Source organism: Durio zibethinus, chromosome 15 (assembly GCF_047325235.1).
Source record: "Durio zibethinus cultivar Kanyao isolate XHJ-2024 chromosome 15, ASM4732523v1, whole genome shotgun sequence".
NCBI classification, from domain to species: domain Eukaryota; kingdom Viridiplantae; phylum Streptophyta; class Magnoliopsida; order Malvales; family Malvaceae; genus Durio; species Durio zibethinus.
The window spans coordinates 8916822-8927913 of NC_143176.1; positions in this window are offsets into that span (position 1 = coordinate 8916822).

Below are 11092 nucleotides of genomic sequence, written 5' to 3' on the forward strand. Positions count from 1 at the left end.
GCTTTCCCCAGAAACTGGTAACAGCCACTATCACCACCGTCACCTAGTTGCCGCCGGCCGGAGTCCGTTTATACCAAAATTTGTCCCATGGCTCATCTTGATCTCCTTATCTTGGATCTAGGCCCAAATTTTTGAAAATCTCCCTTCAACGGCCTTGATTTGAATATGAAAGTCACGTCTTTCCACCATCGTTTTAGCTTCTTTTCACCATCTAATCAGGTCGATCTTTGAGTATGTTGTTCTTCTCTTAACACTTTTCGTGTTTGTGGTTTTCGATTCGCTAGAACCAAACCAGCGGCCGTCAACCACCAGAGTTGTAGCCGCTTCTGTTGCTACTGACCACTGACGTCTTGAAACTCTGAACACCCTCAAGAAAATGGTTAACCCAGATCCTCGCGTCCAACACCAATTCACTGTCACCATATGCATTGTCAAAAATATATTTTTTATTCTTTGCTTTCGTGTTGTCCCTTATTGTCTTTGACTACTAATCCTGTGTATTTTGCGGATTCCTCTTCTGTCTATAATTTGTTTCTTGTCGAGTATTATATGCAATGCTGAATTAGTATGGGTTGTTGTTGATTTGGTTGAGGCTTTGAATTCTTTTGGTGATTTGTCTAGTGAATTCGGTGTACTGGGTTTGGTGGTATTACTAGTATCTGGGTTTATGTGGCAATAGTGGTGGCGAAATTGATACTGACAAGGGTGTGAGGGTCTGGGATTCGACGATGATAGGGATGTGGTTGTAATTGAAATTGGGACTTTAGCAGCGACGGTTGTGTGTTCACAGGAGGTCGTGGCTTGTTTGATTGTGAAAGATTTAAGCTATTGGTTCTGTGGTGACAATGCCAATGGGAATTGCGGAGTTTGGTTATTGAAATAGGAGATAAAGGAGGATTTGTGGTGTCGAAATTGGTTGACCTACGGTGGATTCCAGATGCAATGGTGCTCTGGCATAATCGTGAAATGGTAATGAGATAATGAGCTGGTGTTCCGGCAGAAATGGCAATGGGATAAAGGAGTTTTCTGGTGGTTTCTCCCTATGATTTCTGTGTGATTTCTCTCTTGTTCTGTCTTGAGGTCAAATCCATTTATAGGAGAAAATTGGTAGAGTTCTTGATTACATAGAACTTATTATTTCTAAAATTTTTTGCATTATCAGAGAATCAACATTTATCTCTAAGTAATTTGAACTTAAGTCAAGCTATCACCAGTCCTTTATCCCTTTCTTTTCGGTCATTTTATTATTATTATTTTTTATAATCAGATAATTTAAAGAACATAAAATGGATTTGAAGATAAGGATAATCAATAACAAACAAATCAATTAAAAATAACTAAAATAAAAATGGATAAAGAAACAAACAGAAAGAATAACTAAGATAAATATAAATATGTAGATATAAATTCAATAAAAGTAAAAAAATAAAAAATTCCAATAATTGAGCTTGGAACAAGTCCAAACTCAATCAATTTGGATCTAAGACAAAATGTGATGTCTATCATGAAGAATATTTTGCTATTAATTTTTCTTAATTTTTAATCAAATTAAATGGTAAATTGATAAATCTAATCCCTTATTTAATAGAAAAAAATTATGAAAAATGAGAAGATTATGAAAGGTAATAAATTGGGTTCTGGACTCAGAAAAAACTGTGTTGGTAAGTTATTATAAGCTAAAAATCATATAATGTAAGGATGTGGACTTTTGTGATCCAACCACTTAAGATTTGTAGGATTATAATGTATAAAATATATTTTTCAATCTAAATATATATTGAAAATAAATGTTTTATTACTATCATTTGTTTTATTTCAAACAATTAGAATATTATGACATAATATTCCATACGTTAATAATTTTTATTATTATATCTTTATTAAATAAAACCTGTTAGCTAAAAGATTTGAATTAAAGCAATAGGAGATGAATTGGATGATAATAAAATTTTGTGAATTCAATATCCAACAAGCACAAAAATCACAAATAAGTTTTTCTAAGCAAGTAAACACAATAAATATAAGTACTAATAATTTTAAAAGCAAGAGATAGAGATAAAAAAATCAAACATCAAAATTTATAGAGATTCGACCCTTCTTTTACGTATCTACCTTCCTTTCTTTAGTCTCACTTGTCAAGAAATTTAATCCACTATGTGTTGAAAGTAACAACATAGCTTTTTAAAGCTTTATACAATCAACAAAATCTCTTAATTGTTATCTTCCCCCTTAATGGTTAGTAAAAATACAAGTAAATTTTTGCATAAAAAGGCACAACCAATTGATCCATATTTAGTACCAATTGATCTCTTTTTCAGGTGATCGATCCTTTAGTTTGGGTGATTGGTCACTTTTCAAATTTTGGAACTAACTTTTCATTCTATGTAAAAAACCAATCGATCCATACAAGGAGGGGGTCGATTGGTTTTCATGAAATTTGCAAGAAAATCCTTTGTAGCCAAAAAATCAATCGATCCCCTTAAAGGGGGATCGATCCCTTCTATGCTACGTTACCCAATTTTATTTTAAAATCATGCCAGATGAATTTGACCATATTTTTTACTGGATTAAAAGTTGAAAAAGTATTCAAATTAAGTTCAAATCATTTTAATTCAACTTTAGCAAATTTTTGTTTTATCATTTCAAAATGTTTTATGAATTCAAGGCTAACAATCTCTCCCATTTTGATATGATAAAACCAATAGTTAAAAAAAATTTGCTTTGAGAACATTTTTCTCTTTTAAGAAAGCTCCCTCCAAATTTAAGCAAGATTAACAAATTAAAGGGCCAAATTTGCATTATAAACTTAACAAATATATAAGGTAGAGGTTTCCCAAGTAATTAAAAATTTATCAACTAGTAACATAATAATTTAGCAACAACTTTTCACTAGCAAATTTGCACAATACACAAATTAACTTCTCTCCCTTTTTGTCATAGCAAAAAAAAAAAAAAAAATCAAAGAGCAAGGCAACAATACTATAACCAATGTAAGATTAAATTGCTTAATCAATTCAAGGCAAAAATATTATACTCAACACAAGACTAATATCATTGAATATCAATACTATAGCTCAACATGGCATCGTAATGTCAAGAATGAGAATAACCACAATAGCACCTCCATGGCAGCACAATCATGTACAATAAACTTTGAATCTCAAAACCACACAAGCAAGCAAAGAAAAGTTCATGCCATTATATGCAAAGTATCAAAGTTAATGCTACAATAAACTATTTTGAAGAAAATTAAAAACTTAAAAAAATATAAAAGAAAAACATGTACGAAAAAACATTTAGCTTGGCTCAAAGGATAGGTCAAAGTGGAAGAGGATAAGGAGGTAAATGATGAAAATGTTGCTCCATTTGCTTTTGTGCAGTCCGAATTTGTCCAATATTAGTTCTAACTTGTTGAACTTGTGAAACCATCTCATTTTATGTTAATTCCAATTTTCCAAATCTAGAGTTCATATCCTTAATCAATGAGTGTAAACTATTCATTAAAGTTATAAAAATTTGCAAAATTCCTTGGGTATTAGTCGGGTCCAAGGGGATCGATCGGGTTTGAGGTTTTCAACTTCACTTTGGCTACTAAAAAGAAAACCAATCAATCTGGTGTGTCTAGGATTGATTGGTTTACTTGTGGAAATTTTTTTTTTTAATTTTTAAAAGCATGCAATATAACCATTCAAATATGCATCATATAATTATAAATATAATCATAGACAAGATTTCAAAAGTATATCAAGATAAACACACATTTGTTCAAACAAGGAACAAATATATCAATTCATCAAGAATTTCATTTCAAGGAGCATTCATCATGCCAAGTTCACCTCTAATTATATAAAATCTATCTCTATCAAGAGGTTTTGTAAAAAATCAGCTAATTGATGCAAGGTATCAACATATTCAAGCATAATATCACACTTTTGTATATGATCTATAATGAAATGATGCCTAATTTCAATATGCTTAGTTCTTGAATATTGAATTGGATTTTTGGTGAGATTGATGGCACTAGTATTATCACATTTAATGGGAATGTGATCCATGGTAATTTCAAAATCCTCTAATTATTGTTTAGTCCACAAAACTTGAGCACAACAACTACTGGCCGCTACATATTCGGCTTTGATTGTGGATTGAGCAATACTATTTTGTTTCTTGAAAAATCATGATATGAGCATATTCCTAAATAATTGACAAGTAATAGAAGTGCTTTTTCTATTAATTTTACAACCACCAAAATCCACATCGAAATAAGCATGCAAAGCAAAAGATGAACCTTATGGATACCATAATCCTAAGTTAGGAGTGTCCTTAAGGTATCTAAAACTTCTTTTAATAGCAAGTAAATGTGATTCTCTAAGTGATTATTAAAATCTAGCACATAAGCACACATTAAATATTATATCCCGTCTACTTGCAATAAGATATAATAATGAACCAATCATAGACCTATATAATTTGGAATCAATACATTTACTTTGCCATCCTTGTCAAATTTTGTTGAAGTGCTCATAGGTATTGAGTAAGGCTTTGATTCTTCCAATCCAAACCTTATGAGTAAGTCATTGATGTATTTGGCTTGATTGATAAAGGTACCATCTTTTGTTTGCTTTACTTGTAATCTCAAGAAGAATGTAAGCTGTCCCATCATGCTTATTTCAAATTCACCTTACATAATCTTAGCAAATTCTTGACAAAAAACTTTATTAGTAGCACCAAATATAATATCATCAACATAAACTTGCACAATAAGAATGTCTTTTCCTTTTGTTTTAATAAAAAGTGTAGTATCAATCAAACTTTTCTCTATTAAAATCATTTTCAATTAAAAATTTTGATAATCTTTCATACCAAGCTCTAGGAGCTTATTTTAAACCATATAAAGCTTTTGTAAATCTATAAATATGATTTGAAAATTAAGGATTTTCAAAACTAGAAGGTTACTTTACATACACCTATTTATTTATAAAACCATTTATAAATGCACTATTGACATCCATTTAAAAGAGCTTGAAATCTTTGAAACATGCAAATGCAAGCAATCTTTAATGGCTTCTAACCTTGCAACCGAGGCATAGGTTTCATTATAAACAATTCCTTCTTCTTGACTATACCCTTAAGCCACCAACCTAGCTTTATTTTTAACAATATTGTGATGCTCATCCATTTTATTTCTAGAAACCCATTTGTTGCCTATAGTAGGATGATTACTAGGTCTACGTATAAGATTCTACACTTGACTTTTTTCAAATTGGTTCAATTCTTCTTACATAGCCAATATTTAATAATCATATTTAAGACTTTATCTATGTTTTTGGGTTCAATATGAGAGAGAAAAGCAATATAATTACACAAATTGTAAGAAGATCTAGTTTTTACCCCTTGAGATGAATCACCAATAATCTCATTATCTTTTACATACCTCTTTTCTCTATGGTGATTTGGTTTTTGCTTAATTTGTTATAGTTCCTCTAGAAACTCATCCTTTTTTTTTTTTAGTGTTCTCCTCAATGTTATGTGATGCATCATTAATATATTCTTAAAGTATACCTACATCATGATCATCAAAAGACACTTTTTTAGAAGTGGATTAGATTCATCAAAGATAACCTATATAGACTCTTCAACAACTAATGTTCTTTTATTAAAGACTTTATAGGCTTTTGAATTCAAATAATTTCTTAGGAAAATGCCTTCATCACTTTTTGCATCAAATTTTCAAGATTATCTTTTTCATTATTCAAAATAAAAAATTTGCAACTAAAAGGAGGAAAATAACTTATGTTAGGCCTTTTTCCTTTAAAAAGTTCATAGAGAGTTTTTTTTAAGATTGACCTAATCATATCTCTATTTATAATATAACAAGAGGTATTTATGGCTTCTGCCCAAAATTATCTAGATAAATTATTTTCACAAAGCATGGTTCTAGCCATTTCTTCTAAAGTTCTATTTCTCTTTTCTATTACCCATTTTGTTGAGGAAATCTGAGAGCAAAAAAATTATGGCTAATACCATTTTCACTACAAACACATTAAAGCCAAGTTTTTCAAATTCTTTTCCATGATCTCTTTTAATACTAGAAATTAAATAACCTTTCTCATTTTTATTTGTTTGTTAAAAGTGATGAATTTTTTCAAAGTTTCATTCTTTGAATGCAAGAAGAGAACCCGTTTATATCTTGTAAAACTATTAATAATAACAAACTCATATTATTTTCCATCAAGGTTCATTGTTCTAGTAGGATCAAAAATATCAATATGAAGTAGTTCAAGAGGTCTAATAGTTGAAATACAATTCTTAAATTTGAAAAAGATTTTTTTATGTTTTCTTTTAGCACATGCATCACAAATCTTGTTATTTTTATATTTCAATTTTGGTAAACCAATAACCAAATCATTTTAAGAAAGTTTTGAAATTACATACATACTTGCATGTCTAAGTCTTCTATGCCAAATCCAACTTTCATGTTCTTTTTGAGCCATAAAACAAACATTTTAGAAGATAGATCATCCAAAAGCACTACATAAACATTTCCTTGATGATGTCCAATAAAAATAATTTTTTTAGTCTTAATATCAATCACTTGATAGCAAATGGATTCAAATACAACTCTAAGTCTTTTGTCACACGTTTGACTAAAACTAAGTAAATTATGCTTAAGTCCTTTCATAAGTAAAACATTTTCAATTGTTGTAGCAGAATTGTTACCAATGGAGCCAATTCCTTTAATTTGGCCATTGGAGTTGTCTCCAAATGTAACATCTTTTCCACTTTTAGCCTTTAAATTTTTAAATTGAGCCTTGTCTCCGATCATGTGTTTTGAACATCCATTATCAAGGTACCATGAATTGTTCTTGCTTGAATTTACCTTATAGCAATGCTCATCAAATCTTTGTTTTGGGTACTCAAACTTTATTAGGTCCTTGAGTATTTGTACTCATAATTTTTGTACCTTTTGTAATCCACTTTATCCTAATAATCTTATCTTAAGATGTGCTAACTCCTTTTAGAATCCATACACTCCTAATAAGTGTACCTTTATGAGTGCCTTTCTTCAAGAAACAATATTGCATAGAATAACCTAATTTATGACAATATGTACATGTGCTAGATTAATCATTTGGCTGAACAAGGAAAATTTTCAAACGAGTCTTTTTGTCACCACTATTATAGCCTAATCCATCTTTATCAAAGAATGCTTTTAATGTTTCAAGCATGCCATTAAGTTTTTATGTCCCATATAAAATCTAGAAAATAAGTTATGCAAATTCTCATTTTTCTTAATTAAATCATCAACATTTTTCAAAGCTTAATTTCCTTTTCTAAGTCATTCTTTACTTTAGTCAAAAGCTCATTCTCTACCTTTAACTTAGAAATCATTTTCCTTATACTTCTTGCTCATGCTTTCAAATTCTATAGCTAATTTTTCAAAATCATCTTACAATTTATCAAATGTGTATGAACTTAAATCATTTGAATTAGAAATTACTTTAGGCTCATTAAGATCCATGGGATATAAGTTGGCTACTTCCTCTTCATTTGATTCATTATCGAATAAGTCACTATCACTCTATGTTAGAACCATTGCTTTTATCTTCGGCTTTATTGTATTTTACTTCTTTCATAAAAGATAATAGAATTTGATATGATCTGATTTATTGTATTCATAGCAAACAATTTGTTCCCTTTCTCTTCTACTTGATTCTTCTTTGATCATTTTCCTTTGTGATCTTCTTCTATTTGAGAACTTGTTCATTTTCATGAACTTCTTGAACTTTTTTACAAACATGGTCATTTCTTTATCTTCATTAACCTTATCTTGCTCAAGTTTTTTTTTTCATTTTCTTGAAAGGTTCATTTGAAAGCAAGACTACCTTTTTTAATTGGTACTTGTCTTTTTTTGAACTTCATCTTATAGGTAAGGGGAGAGCCCATGAGTTCATTTAAAGAGAGTGTGTGAGAATCTTTGGGCTCTTCAATAGTGACCACCTTAGTTTTCCAACTCTTTAGTAGACTATTTAAATTTTTTTCATCATCTCCACATTTGAGTAAATCTTCCTAAAAGCCTTCAAACTATTAATGATGTCAGTGAAGTGGTTTGGTATTTCATTAATGGGATGATACAACTAGTGGCTCCATGCACTTATGTGGAAAAATGCATCCCAATTCAAAGATGTAAATATCATGGTGGGGCACCAAATCATTCAATTAACATCTGTAAACAATTATGTGGTGAAGTTCAGAAGCTAATGGACTCTTACCAAATAGAGCTATATGAAGAGTCGAGAGCCTTAGAAGACATCGATGTGGCTATGACAGATAGGTGGGTGCCAAAACCTATCACTATATGTTATAAAGAAAAGCCACAATCAATAGGGAATAAGTTTGTTCCCAAACCAATAGCCCTCAAAGTTTCATGCCTATTTTCTTATAAAGATAACAAAGCGGTGCCCTGAAATTATGAATGTGGGGTGACAACACAAAGGTAGCAAAAAGATAGGCTAAAAGCTAAAATTGCCCATATAATAGAAGTATAGGACATAACTAAAAGTGAGAGATGTTATACTCTAGAGATTTTAGATAAAATAGAAAAAAAAAAAAGGAAAAACAAACTGAATTAGAGATCCTAGAGAAGGATACATCAAAATCTATACCTGAAAAGAAAACCTGTGAGTTTTTAAAGCTAGTCAAGCACAATGAATACTTTATGATGGAACAATTGAATAAGATGCCAGCCAAAATTTTTCTATTATCACTTTTTTTAAACTCTAAATCGTATCACAATGCCTTGTTAAATGTATTGAATTAGGCTTAAGTGACCCATAATGTATCCGTGGAGTATGTGAATCATTTGATAGGTTATTTGGTGGTGTCACATCATATCTCTTTCAATGATTATAAAATTTCATTGGAGGGTAGAAGAAGCACCAAGGTATTACATATCATTATTAAATGTAAAGGTCATATAGTAGCCAAGGTCTTTATTGATAATGGGTCAGCCATTAACGTTATGCACATATCCACTTTGGCTAAGTTACCTTTTGATATGGCTCATATCCAAGATAGTCAAATGGTAGTCCGAGCATTTGATGGGACTAAGCGAGAAGTATTGAGAGATGTTGATTATCTTTATAGATTGGTTCGTGTGTTTTCAATATAAAATTTCAAGTTATAGATATTTTTTCATCATACAGTTGCTTATTTTTTAGACCATGGATCCACAAGGCAGGCACCGTTCTTTTTTCATTGCATTAAAAGATCAAATTCAATATAAAAGGACAATTGGTGATTGTGGCTGGAAAAAAAGATTTACTAATAACATAACCCATAAATGCCCCATATGTGGAAAGATAAAAGAATCATTAGAGTGCTCTTATCGATCTTTTAAACCTATAAATACAGTGGGTGAAAGACTTAAGTTTAACCGAGTTGTGATCAATCAGATGGTTAACAAGGATTGGAGTATCAGATTCGACCTGAGCAAAAGCCTTCAAGGGATAAAAAAGATTTCTAAAATTAAGGATTACAGTTACAGATTTGGATTGGGTTATGAGATTGAGAAATGGTAGAGCAACAACAGAAGGACAAAGAAAGAATCAATAATGTTTCCTCATTTGAATGAAACTTTCATTCCTGGAGGATACATGCACCAAAGAGCTGAAGAGGACATTAAAAAAGAACCAAAATGGGAAGAAACTTTTGCCAAGCTTTCCATTCACATGGTGGATGATAGAAGCCAAAATGAGGAACCCTTAGTTTACCCCTGCCCACCAGGATATGAATTGCAGAATTGAAGGGTCATCCCAATGCCTATGGTTTTTGATTTTTCCTCAATGTAACCACATCTCCTAATTGCTTATGGCTAGAAGCATTAGGATAAACTCTTATATTTGGGCTTTTTATTTTTCATTATTTCAATAAAAATAAGAGCATGCATTTTGTTCATTTCTTCCATTCCATTCATTCCACCATTAAAATTTCTTGCCAATATTTCCTATTCTATTAACTTTTAGGTCCCAAAATGAATATGAAAATAATCATGACAATGATCTTGGGTTTAACTTTGAAAATTCAATTAATATTGATGAACTCGATACTGAAGAAGATTTGAAGAATATACTTTGTCTTTGGATTTAATGAGGCTAATTGAATAGGAAGATAAATCCATTGAGCCTCATCAAAAAGTGGTTTATTAATCAATTTTGGTGATATCAAAAATAAGAAAAAAGTAAAGATTGGTACTTCACTTTTAGTTGTTGATCGACAAGGGTTAAAAAATTTACTCTGAGAATTTGTTGATGTATTTGCTTGGTCCTATCAAGATATGTCTGGACTCAACACCACAATAGTGAAGCATAAGTTACCATTGAAGCCAAAATGTAAACCAGTGCAACAAAAGCTAAGAAGAATGAAATCGAATATGCTGTTGGAAATTAAAGAGGAAGTTAAAAAGTAATTTGATACAAGCTTTTTGCAAGTGACCAAATATCTTGAATGGGTGGCTAATATAGTACCTATCCCTAAAAAAGATGAAAAGGTATGATATGTGTAGACTATAAAGATCTGAACAGAGTTAGCCCTAAAGATAATTTTCCTCTACCTCACATTGATACTTTGGTGGATAACATAGCCTGACATTCAGTATTCTCTTTCATGGATGGATTCTCTAGCTTTCCCATATGAGGAACTAATGGCCACCTCAAAATTAAAAGAAGATGATGATGAAAAAGAAATATGAAAAATGTATTTTGATAGGGCTGTCAATGCCATGAGACATGAGATTGGAACAGTGTTAATATCTCTAACAGAGCATTACTATCCTGTTACAGCAAGATTAAACTTCAACTACACCAACAATATAGCTAAATATAAGGCTTGTGTTATAGGACTACATGTAGCTTTGGACAAAAAAATTGAAGTATTAAAGGTATTTGGGGATTCAGCTCTAGTCATTCATCAACTCAAAGGTGAATGGGAAATAAGGGATTCAAAACTCATCATTTATCATATATACATCTTAAAGTTATGCACGTAATTCAAGATAATTTAGTTTGAACACTTACCTTAAGAGAAAAATCAA